The sequence below is a fragment of the Dryobates pubescens genome, chromosome 13 (genome assembly GCF_014839835.1).
Source record: "Dryobates pubescens isolate bDryPub1 chromosome 13, bDryPub1.pri, whole genome shotgun sequence".
NCBI lineage: Eukaryota > Metazoa > Chordata > Aves > Piciformes > Picidae > Dryobates > Dryobates pubescens.
The window spans coordinates 26,439,955-26,452,606 of NC_071624.1; positions in this window are offsets into that span (position 1 = coordinate 26,439,955).

Consider the following 12,652-nt stretch of genomic DNA (forward strand, 5'->3'; position numbering starts at 1 on the left):
TGATGCTGCCCAACATGAAAGTGAGCTTCCTGCTGGAACCAGAGGAGTGCCCACTACACCAGAAAGCTCAGAAGCAGAGGGATTCAGATACAGCTTTTCTGTGTCAGAACTGGGATAGAAGCTTACAATGTTAGGAGTTGGAAAGGACCTCTAGAGATCTTCTAGTCCAACCCCCCTGGCCAGAACAGAATCAGTCAAGGCAGGCTAATCAGGAACATATCCAGGTGGGTTGTGAAAGTCTCCAGAGAAGGAGACTCCACAATCTCTCTGGGCAGCCTGTTCCAGTGCTCTGTCACCCTCACAGTAAAGAAGTTTCTCCTCATGTTGAGGTGGATCTTCCTCTGTTCCAGCATATACCCCTGGTTCCTTGTCCTGTTACTGGGCACCACAAAAAAAGAGCCTGGCACCTTCATCATAGACTCAATAAGGTTGGAAGATACCTCAAAGATCATCAAGTCCAACCTGTCACCCAACACCTCATGACTACTAAACCATGGCTTCAAGCCTCAGTTCTCTCAATCTTTCTTCATAGGAGAGATGTTCAAGACCTTTAATCATCCTGATAGCTCTCTGTTGGACTCTCTCTCTGTCATATCCCTGTCTCTTTTGAATTGGGGAGCCCAAAACAGGATACACTATTCCAGGTATTCTCAAGGTGTCTCCAAATCTTTCAGATTCAAGTTCAGTTTATGAAACCTCCATGATGCAATGGAAGAACAAAGCTGTTCACATTTATTACTTTTCAGTGGTGCTTAGATAGGAAAATGCAGCAGGATTTAGTCACTTGGCTCCTCAGTGCTCAAGAGGGAAGCAATTTGGTGAGTAAGAATATATAAGCCTTCAGAGAAGAAGCAAAATGGAAGGGGGGGTGGGGGTGGGGAAAGGTCAGATGAATGAGAGGGATTAGTATCTTCCTGATCTTTTATTTTAAATGTAGACAGAAGCCTACCAAAATAATGAAAGTCAGTGAGAATGATTAAAAACAAAACAGTGAAGTGGAGGGGGAAGTGGTGATCTTTCATCTCTCTGCAATTATCCTCCACTACTCCTACACACCACATGGAAGTGTGCACTTCTAGTTGTCCCCAGCAATCTAAGGGATTCATTTCCAAAAAAGTGAAAAATAAGCTGAGGTCTGTAGAAAGACTTTGCCTGAGCTGGCAAACTTTCAGCTTGCTGGAGGAAGTGCTGAGTCACCCCTGCCCCTGGAGCAGGCTGGAGACTGCAAACCTGCAGTCATCGGGGAGGAAAACCTGCGAATGAATCAGGGTCGAAGGGAAGCAATCATAGAATCAATAAGGTTGGAAAAGACCTCAAGGATCATCAAGTCCAACCTGTCACCCAACACCTCAGGACTACTAAACCATGGCACCAAGTGCCACATCCAATCCCCTCTTGAACACCTCCAGGGATGGGGACTCCACCACCTCCCTGGGCAGCACATTCCAACGGCTAACAACTCTCTCTGGGAAGAGCTTTCTCCTCACCTCCAGCCTAAACTTCCCCTGGCACAGCTTGAGACTGTGTCCTCTTGTTCTGGTGCTGGTTGCCTGGGAGAAGAGCCCAACCCCCTCCTGGCTACAACCTCCCTTCAAGTAGTTGTAGACAGCAATGAGGTCTCCCCTGAGCCTCCTCTTCAATGCTCCATTGCAGAGCCTCTCACGGTGCTGTCAGCACGACTGCCAAGCCTGATAGATAACAACAGGAGTGCCTAGACACAGAGATGGCTGAAGAAACCACACACAGGGCATTGCCCTCTATGCTGAGGTGCTGACACAGTCTCAAACTGCACCAGGGGAAGTTGAGGCTTGAGGTGATGAGGAGGTTCTTCACAGAACAAGTAATTGGCCACTGGAATGTGCTGCCCAGGGAGGTGGTGGAGTCACCATCCCTGGAGATGTTCAAGAGGGGATTGGACGTGGCACTTGGAGCCATGGTTTAGTAGTCATGAGGTGTTGGGTGACAGGTTGGACTTGATCTTTGAGGTATTTTCCAACCTTATTGAGTCTATGAACACAGCTCTACCTGTTTAATAAGGGTTTGCTGGCCACCCATCCAAACCCTTTGGCTACACAGTGTTGTGCTCCTGCATCCCACACAGGCTGAGGGGAGATCTCACTGCAGCTATCCAAAAGGCAGCTGAAGAAAAGTAGGAGTTGGTCTTTTTTCCCCAGTAAAAAGTGACAGTGAGAGGAAACAGCCTTAAGTTGCAGCAGGGGAGGTTTAAGATGGATAGTAGAAGAAACTTCTTCACCAAAAGGCTTCTCAAAGACTGGAACCACTCCCAGGGAGGTGGTTGGATGCCCTTCCCTGGAGGCATTTAAAGGATGCAAATATGTGGGGCTAAGGGACATGGTTTAGGACTCAACCACCTTCCTGGGCATGTCACACTCCTCCACCTCCAATTAGACCCCTTGGAAGGGTATTTTATTTCTTTGCACTGCTGTCCCTGAACATCTGAGCTGAGAGCCACAATCCACATTACATAAATAAAAAAGGGGCCTGGTGTTCAGCACTGCTGACTCAAGTTGGCTTTTAGTGGAGATGTAGATGAAAGCTCACCATCAGCTGAAATGTCTGCTGCCCAGTTGAGTCCTCTTACCAAACACAAGCATGAGCTATGAGGCTAATTTCTGAAGCCACTGAGGGGGTTTTATCCAGGGTCTATTAGCCATTGTAGCAGCAGGCAGCACATTACCATGGAGCAACTCACATGAAAATAGCTGAGATTTACAGTGCCACTGAACAAACTGGGAAATTAAGTAGCCCCAGGTGTAGCCTGAGCAAGCTCCTTGCAACAGGAAGCAAGACTAAGGGGAAAAAACCTGAGCAGGAATGTCTCCTGGAAGGTGTTTCTCATTCTCCTACACATTCAATATCTATCTAATATTCAGAATTGTACATTTAATGTCCATTTGCACCATAATCCAATGGTGCAAAAGAAATCAGTCTTGACTCATGCATACAGGGATAGAATAAACCAGGTGGGAAGAGACCTTTGAGATCATCAAGTCCAACACCACCTAATCAACTAAACCATGCAACCAAGCTCCCTATCAAGTCTCCTCCTAAACACCTCCAGTGATGGTGACTTCACCACCTCCCCAGGCAGCCCATTCCAATGGGCAATCACTCTGTCTGTGTAGAATTTCTTCCTAACCTCCAGCCTAAAACTTCCCTGGCACAGCTTGAGACTGTGTCCTCTTGTTCTGGTGCTAGTTGCCTGGGAGAAGAGACCAGCCCCCACCTGGCTACAACCTCCCTTCAGGTAGTTGTAGACAGCAATAAGGTCTCCCCTGAGCCTCCTCTTCTCCAGGCTAAGCAACCCCAGCTCCCTCAGCCGCTCCTCACAGGGCTTGTGTTCCAAACCCCTCACCAACTTTGCTGCCCTTCTCTGGACACATTCCAGCAAGTCAACATCTTTCCTAAACTGAGGGGCCCAGAACTGGACACAGGACTCAAGGTGTGGCCTAACCCAGCATTAATACAGTCTCTCTGTCATTTGAGTAATGAAATAATTTCTCTTGCTACTGTCTGGAAAGCAAATCTTTCAGCAATGATGGACCTCAGGAGGCTTTGTGCTTTATCAGTCAGGACTTGACTTCTGCTGTTGTCTCGCTCAGGCTTTACCTCTCTGCTCCGCATATCAAAGCCAAGCTTGAGCCCAGAGGTCACTGCATTTGTTAATCAACATTGCCAAATCTCTGAGAGTGGAAAACACTGCATAAAGTGTCAGGGATGTTATTTCATATGTATATCTATCATTTTTAATGAACTGCTGTCCTGCTTCTTTAAAAGGTTTCTTTCTCACCAGCGCCCAATTCTTACTGATTTGTTAAGTCTAATTAGTCAGGATTCAAATGTGCCATGCATTAATTTGGACACTGCTCAAATCCCACACAGATTTCACATGAAAATGGATTATTTGAATTTTAAACACAGTCTGTTCCACCAATTCTGACATACCAAGCAAGCTGACAAGCCATTAAAGCCATAAAAAGCCAGCTGACCTAACAACCTGCGGTGGTAGGGAATGAATAAAGCTATTTACTTCATTAACTGGTGCTCATAAGTCAGGGCTACATGCACATGCTGATTCTGTAGCCTTTGATTTCTCTGAGATTTGGGTGAAGTCCAGATGCTAGAGTCCTTTAGTCTCCACAAAGAACCATTCCAGCACAGAAGCAGAGCCTTGAGATCCCCGGAAAGCACTCCAGCCTTCTCAGGCTGCAGCCACAGAATACAAATCATCCTGCCTGCTTCACCTTTATAATATTCTAATTAAGTCATTTGAGCTAATGGGCTTTAACTACATCTTTCAGGGTAGTCTAGACAAGCAGTGGAGACTATGTTTTAGCATTATCTTCAGAGCAAGGAGATACCTTTGCTATTTCTGGGCCAGTTTGTATCAGAGAAAAGAGCACAGGCTGATCAGCGCTCAGCAGAACCAGATAAAGCCAAACACAAGCCCCCCACTGATGCTAGCTGCAGGCCAGCTTACCAAGGCTCTGCCTCTGCTTAGGACTCCCACACTTAGAACATGAAAAAAACCTCTCCTTTTTGAGGTGAAGGAGCAGCCATGGATGGCAGCCTTTCAAGGTTCACCCCTTGCCTCTGGCACATGAATCTATGGACATTAGCTTGTCTAGACTGGGGCTGCACAGAGTGGCAGCTGGGCTACTGACGTTAGCATAGGGAAAGAAAAGGGCATTTTAAGACATGCATTAAAGCCATTTAAAGGCATGGTCTGCCTCTGCTGATGCACTTCAGCAATCCAGCACAGACATGGCCTCTTTGAGGCAGTCTAGACAAGGACACAGGGATTCTTTGCAACCTGGGCTGAGCACTTGACCTCAGTTTCCCAGAACGGCAATAGCTTTATTTGAATTCAGCATGATAGCACCTTCCAAACACAGCAGCCTGTGAAATCAACGTTGCAGGGTTTAAATCATAGCCTGACTCCTTTGGCAACACTTCTTCCTCCAAATAAGTGAGGAAATTAGAGGAGAAAAATCCATCCAAGCTAATGGCAACAATCCAGGGCAAGAATTATAGAATTGTTAGGGTTGGAAGGGACCTCAAGGATCAGCCAGTTCCAACCCCCCTGCCATGGGCAGGGACATCTCACACTAGATCAGGTTGCTCAGAGCCACATCCAGCCTGGCCTTAGAAATCCCCAGGGATGGGGCTTCTACCACCTCCCTGGGCAACCTGTCCCAGTGTCTCACCACCCTCATGGGGAAGAACTTCTTCCTAACATCCAATCTGACTCTACGCATTTCTATCATGGCAGGGGGTTGGAACTAAATGATCCTTGAGGTCCCTTCCAAGCCTAACAATTCTATGAGAGTGCATTTAACTTGCACCAAGCCACATCTTTCCACTCTTTGCAAGGCAAGGTGTGTGACAGAGGCACACAGCACAGACTGGTTGTGTTTCCTGGCTGACAGTGTGATGTAAAGTGAGTTCACATCCGTGGCGCAGCGCTGACAGTGCAGCCTTCCCCATGGAGAGGAGAGCAGAGGCAGGCTCAGAGAAGCACTGTCAGAAAGGAACAGGAGGTGTTTCCATCTCACTTTGTTCTTTAAATGTGTTTGAAGCAGATGTAAATAGCCAGTGCTCCAAGAAGGGGAGAGCATCCCTCCCTCCTATGACTAGACTGGCTGTTCAGTAGTCAGCAGGCAGCCCTCCAGAGCACCCTGGAACATCTTGAGCTTTCAGCCTGCTTCCTGCTGTGCTATCTGCTTCAGTTCTGTTTGATCCTGTCCCCTTCAGGACAGCACTCTGTCTCACTCCCCCAAAAGCAACCTGCACAAGTGCTGGGTAGAGGCTTAAATCCAACAGTGCAAGCCAACAAGTACCATCTGCTGGGGAGCAAGAAGCATCCAAAGAGAGGAACTTGGCTGGAGAAGCGTCCTGGCGTTCAATAACAAAGTCTCATGCAAATCCCCAAGGCTCACAACCACAGAATCAGAGGAAGGCAGAAATTTAACAGTAGCAGGGGGAAAACTCAGGAGTATCTTGATGCTCCAGAACACTGGGACTCATACAGATCAGAGGAAACAGAATAGAATAGACCAAACCAGGTTGGAAGAGACCCTCAATGCTATGTGTGAGAGGATCATTCAATCATTAAGGTTAGAAAAGACCTCTGATATCACCAAGTCCAACCGTCAACCCAGTGCCACCATGCCCACTAAACCATGTCCCAGAGTTCCATGGGGTTTTTTAAACACCTCCAGGATGGAGACTGCCTCACCTCATGTCCCTTTTCTTTGATACTAAAGTCAATGCTCTCTGTTAGCATGACAAATCAACAGCACCTCTAGGCTAATACTTCCACAAGTCTCACATTTTCCAAGGGTGCTAAGGAAAAATATCCCATCCTCCAAACCCATCACCGAGGGCTTGCAGCTAGAGCTGCTTTAAAGGTCATTTTCCAGAGAGCTCAGTATTCCATATGCCACACTGCTGAAAATACCTGGCACATATTTAGGGTAATGGAAAGAACATCTTCATAACACTGATGCCAAATGCATCTGCTGCACTCTTGATAACATAACTACACCTTCCTGTGAGAATACAGGGAGCAGGTACCAGAAGGCTTGTAAATAGCAAAATAGGTCAGATCTATAAGCTAATGAAGTCCTCATGCTGAACAGATGAAAACCTGCAGAAGGCAATTATTAGATAGGCATAGAATCACAGAAAAATATTATCACAGGTTCACAGATTGCATCAGGTTGGAAGGGATCCTCAAAGGTCACCTTGTTCAACCCCCCTCCAGTGAGCAGAGACATCTTTAACCAGATCAGGCTGCTCAGGACCCCATCAAGTCTGACCTTGAATGTCTCCAGAAATGGGGCCTCCACCACCTCTCTGGGCAACATGTTCCACTGTCTCACCACCCTCATAGTAAGGAACTTCTTCCTGATGTCCAATCTAAATCTATTCTGCTCCAAACCATTGCCCCCAAGGCAGCAGCCTCATGGAGCAGCAAGAGGCACGAGAGGAGAGCCGAGGCCAGTAATCAGTGATCTCTTTGATGTGAGCTCATTTCTCTGATCAACAAAACCTTTGTAAGCACTGCAGTTGGTCCCATCCTGCAGCAGCACAACTGAGTGAGTCAAGAGAGGCTGCTGCAGAGAGAACAAGTCAATTAAAATAAGAAAAAGGAAGCTGCACAGTGAACTTGAAGAGATGATACGATTACCACAAAGTTAAATGGAGAGATGAATCCAATTCTCATTTGCACTGTGTGCCAACAAAAGCTTGTGCATGACATGGAGCAGTCTCTTCCCTTTTTAACCAACATCTGGAATGCAAATGCAATTCTTATTTTCTCTTTTCAGAGATCAGTCCAAGATTAGAGGAAGACTGCAAAATTAACTGTTCCAGTTTGGAACTCCCTTTCACCAGTCATATCCTGAGGCACCGACTTGGGTTAGCTGTTCTTCAGTGCCAGGTACTGGGTACACTCCTATACAGAAGGCTGCTAGTCCTCTGCTTCTCCAAATAACCCCTGCTTCACCATGAGACAGGCCTTCAGTTACCTTCCTGTGTGCTGGGGATCACAACAAGAAACGTGTCCAGAGAAGGGCAACAAAGTTAGTGAGGGGTTTGAAACACAAGCCCTATGAGGAAAGGCTGAGGGAGCTGGGGTTGCTTAGCCTGGACAAGAGGAGGCTCAGGGGAGACCTTCTTGCTCTCTACAGCTTCCTGAAGGGAGGTTGTAGCCAGGTGGGGGCTGGTCTCTTCTCCCAGGCAACCAGCACCAGAACAAGAGGACACAGTCTCAAGCTGCACCAGAGGAGGTTTAGGCTGGAAGTTAGGAGGAAATTCTACACAGAGAGAGTGATTGCCCATTGGAATGTGCTGCCCAGGGAGGTGGTGGAGTCACCATCACTGGAGGTGTTTAGGAGGAGACTTGAGAGGGTGCTTGGTGCCATGGTTTAGTTGATTAGGTGGTGTTGGATGATAGGTTGGACGCGATGATCTCGAAGGTCTCTTCCAACCTGGTTTATGCTATTCTATTCCTTTGCCAGCCAGGGGTCTGACAGCAGCAGTGAATTTTTAGCAAATAATAGAGAAAGATGAGTAAACAACACACCCCAGGGAGCACTTTCACTGTGGCCTTACCTCTTTGCAGATACAACAGGTAGAGCACATCCAGACTCATCCAAGATTGCTCACTGCTGCTCTCACAGCTTGTTTCAAATGGTTCAGGGACTTCAATGAAAAGTCTGATGAATAAGAAGCAGCCTACACACTGACAGTTCCATCAGAACATGCTTTGCATGGCACAAACTTAGCAAGATAGGGAGCAGCAGCCTTCACCCCAACCCAAAATCACAGCCTTCAGTCAGGAGAGGCTGCCCAACTCATCTCAAGAGCCTCACAGAGAGCTGTGCTTGCTTTGTCCTGGTGTTGCAACCAGTGCAAATGTGACCAGCAGGGAGCTGCTGCACAGAATCATCGAATCAAAAAGGTTGGAAATAACCTCAAAGATCATCAAGTCCAACCTGTCACCCAACACCTCATGACTACTAGACCATGGCACCAAGTGCCATGTCCAGTCCCCTCTTGAACACCTCCCCAGACAGCGACTCTACCACCTCCCTGGGCAGCACATTCCAATGGCTAACAACTCTCTGTGAAGAACTTTCTCCTCACCTCGAGTCTAAACTTCCCCTGGAAGCATTTAGCTCTCCAATGCCAAATTTATGACACTTTGAGACGAATCAAAATTAAGCTGGATCCAGGGCAAAACAATTAAAAACATGACTGGGGAATGGTCCTACCTACATCTGCCTCAGGCACCTTTATCTGCTACGGAAACACCTCAGTGCTCTCCTGGCAGGATTCAGAGCACTAACAACCTATCTCAGCAAGGCATGATTAGAGGCTTGGGAGTTGTAAAAGCTACAGGAGTGCTGAAGGGGATCTTCCAGATCATCCTGATGGGCATTCATTGCAGGGATCATTGCTAGAAACAAGCAAGATGATCACTGGTGTGGTGACAAAGTTGGCAATGGAGCCTGTAGGCTTTGCATCACCTGCCTGCAGTGGAACAGCACCTGGCAACAGCAGTGGGGTTCAGTCCTGCCTTGGATTTGGCTTTTTTCCTTTAAATCTACAATTCTAAAATTCTTCTTCTGTCACCTGGTTCATTACCTGACCTCCAAGGACCCTTGCTGCCACAGAACTGTTTGTGTTTGGAAGAGACCTTCAAGGCCATTGAGTCCAACCATTACCTAGCTCCACCCAGTGCAGCGCTAAACCACGTCCCTCAACACCACATGGTGACTCAGAGGCTTTGCTACAGAAAATGATGCTCAGAGCAAAGCTCTGGTAAGTCATTTGGTAGGGAAATAGAGAGTTTTCTCCATGAGAATAGATTCCCAAATCAGTTATCAGAAAAGCACTTTGGGCAGAGTTAAACAAAGGCTGCAGCAGATGCTGTGTGCAAAGCTCTCGGCTGCACCATGCACTCTCACTTAGCTTAAGTCACTTACAGCACAGAGTTAAACAAGATGCTTGTGGTGGTTTGAGCCTTAACTGGGACCAAAGAGCTCAGATGGGGGCAAGGCTGAGAATCTCTCCCCTGCTTCCCCCTTCTCTTTCCCAATAGAGAGGAAAAAGAAAGGGAAAGAGCAAATCCACCCAGAAATAATTTGGAGTCAGCTTGGAAGTAGAGAGGTAAAGAATTTTCTGTGAACTATATATATAAAGGTAACAATAACAGGTAGGGTTCACAAGGGTAAGGAACAAGGATGGATGGGAGAAAAAATAAGAATACAAAGCCAGTGTCTTTGAAGAGGTGTGGAGGTAGCAGGGACAAGGATCAGGCCTGACCACATTGCAGAGAGGCAGGGAGCCACCAGCAGTCCTCACCCAAGCAAAGGCAGGGCCCATGAGACCTAATGGCTCTAATGTCTTCCTTTTTACAGGCTTGCTGGACAGGGAGGGGGAGTGAAACAGACTAAACTCTGTTTCCCAGGGGGAAAACCCCCTGCAGGGAGGGCAGTGCTCTCACAAGCCCTTCCCCCCTGCTTCCAGGATGGGCATTAACCCATCACGACGCCACAGAAAGGGGGCTTGCCAGCCAAAGAAGGATTTGGGGCAGCAGCCTTATTCTTGAACACAGCCTATTGAAAGTGATCTCCATATGACAGGAAAGCTCCCCAGCAGATGGGAAGCTGGCACGTTGTACTGCTCGCTGCAGTCCAAGGACGATTGCCACGGGAAACTCTTGACAGCTCTGCAGCAGCACAGACAAATTAAACACACAAACTGTAAGTGTAATTAAAAGGACTGGAGGGATTGGTTATCAAGGGAGAGCTCAAAGGGTTTGAAAGGTATATGTGGAAATATTTAGGCTGACACATAGGAGTTGTGTGACAACATTGAAACACGAGAGGGATGAGTATTGGGAAGAGAATAAACTTATGGTGAAATCCACAAGGCTGTTTACTAAAGCTGCAGATACACTTAGCTAAGATAATTAAAAGCTACAAGCAGACATGACACTGAAGGGAAAAAAGATTATAGGCACCAATCTGGCAGCAGCAAAGATTGCAATTTGCATAATTAATTATAGGCTAGAAACATCAGGGTTGGAAAAACCCTCCAAGATCAAGTCCAGCCACAGACCTTACCCCACCATGGCCACTAAACCACGTCCCCAAGTACCATGCCTACAGATTTTAACACCTCCAGGAATAGTGGCCTGGGCAGCCTGTTCCAATGCCTGACCACTCTTTCAGTAATGAAGTTTGTCCTAATGTGCAATCCAAACCTCCCCTGGCACACCTTGAGGCCATTTCCTCATGTCCTGTTGCTTGTTACGTGCAAGAAGAGACCAACCCTCGCCTCACTACAATCTCCTGTCAGGGAGTTATAAAGAGCACTATGGTCTCCCTCCAGCCTCCTTTCCTCCAGAAAGGGGAAAAAATAGTAATAATGAAAAAGAGAAACTGAAGAAATCCAGAGAAAAGTGGTGGTAGAGTCACCATCCCTGGAGGTGTTCAAGAGGGGACTGGATGTGGCACTTGGTGCCATGGTTTAGTCACGAGGTCTGTGGTGACAGGTTGGACTTGATGATCTTTGAGGTCTCTTCCAACCTTGGTGATTCTGTGACTTTTCCAGCCAATACAATTCTATGAAAGTCAGCACTTAAATGCTATGAAATAGCCATGGCTTGGGAAGTCCAACTTATTGCAGGACATTTTTCCAGTTCTAAAAAGAACAGCCAGCCTATTGAAATCTCACCTGCACTGGCAACACTATCATTGAATACCACTGGGAACATTTCTCATTAGCATTTTAATTATCAGCATCTACATTGGAGTCCCCTTCAAATCTTTCTGAACAGATCTGTGCACAGAGCACCTCGCTACTACATGAAAATGCAAGGCTTGGGCAGAGTTTCTTTGGGTTTCCATCCCTACCAGGGCATCAGCTCGTTTGCTGCAGTGAATGGGCAGTAAGGCTCAGCCACTCTTCTAATACAATATGGGAATGGTTCTGTAAATCCACAGGCAAAACTGCAAGGGACAAGCCTAAAGGACACTGTGAACCCATCTGTGGTTGCTGTAACAGCCTGAGCTCTGGACACTCATCAGAAGGAAGCACTAAGTACATGAAGGAACACAAGGCTGGGGAGAGGTTTGGAGCACAAACCCCACGAGGAGAGGCTGAGGGAGCTGGGGTTGCTTAGCCTGGAGAAGAGGAGGCTCAGGGCAGACCTTATTGCTCTCTACAACTACCTGAAGGGAGGTTGTAGCCAGGAGGGGGTTGGTCTCTTCTCCCAGGCAACCAGCACCAGAACAAGAGGACACAAACTGTGCCAGGGCAAGTTTAGGCTCGAGGTGAGGAGAAAGCCCTTCACAGAGAGAGTTGTTAGCCATTGGAATGGGCTGCCCAGGGAGGTGGTGGAGTCATCATCCCTGGGGGTGTTCAAGAGGGGATTGGACGTGGCACTTGGAGCCATGGTTTGGTAGTCATGAGGTGTTGGGTGACAGGTTGGACTTGATGATCTTTGAGGTCTTTTTCCAACCTTATTGATTCTATGATTCTGGTATGACTCCAGAATAGGGACCAGAGCCATGACAGCAGAAAAATGTCAGGTTGTGTCTATACCAGCCTTAGGATTAAGACAGTCAAGTTCAAACCACAGCTGTACCTTGGCTAATAAACTTCTCTGGGCCTTTTATTGCCATTTAAACAACCCAAAGCAATAACAACAACAACACCAAATGACACTGATCCATCTTAGTAAAATACTACTCAGTTGTGGGGATTTTGGCTAGTTCCAAGTGAACTGAGCGTTAAGTTCTTCCCTCCTTCCTGTTTGGTTCTATTATTAACAGATATGATCTCTTAAGATGGAAGCAAGCTACAACACTGGTGCCAAAGTCCTCTTCTCAGTCTCTTCAGAAGCTGGGAGAGCTACTGGCACTAACCCAGGAGAAGAACAGTCCAAGTTTGGATAGCAGCTGGACTTGCAAACGGAAAAGCAAACCAAACCCCGAGCAGCATGATGATTGGCAGAGATATGCTGCCTCTGGTGCTGGAAATGAAAGCGCTCTGAATAATTAGCCACCTCTGACCCAGGGAAACATCGACTTCTTTCACAGCACACAACTGATTG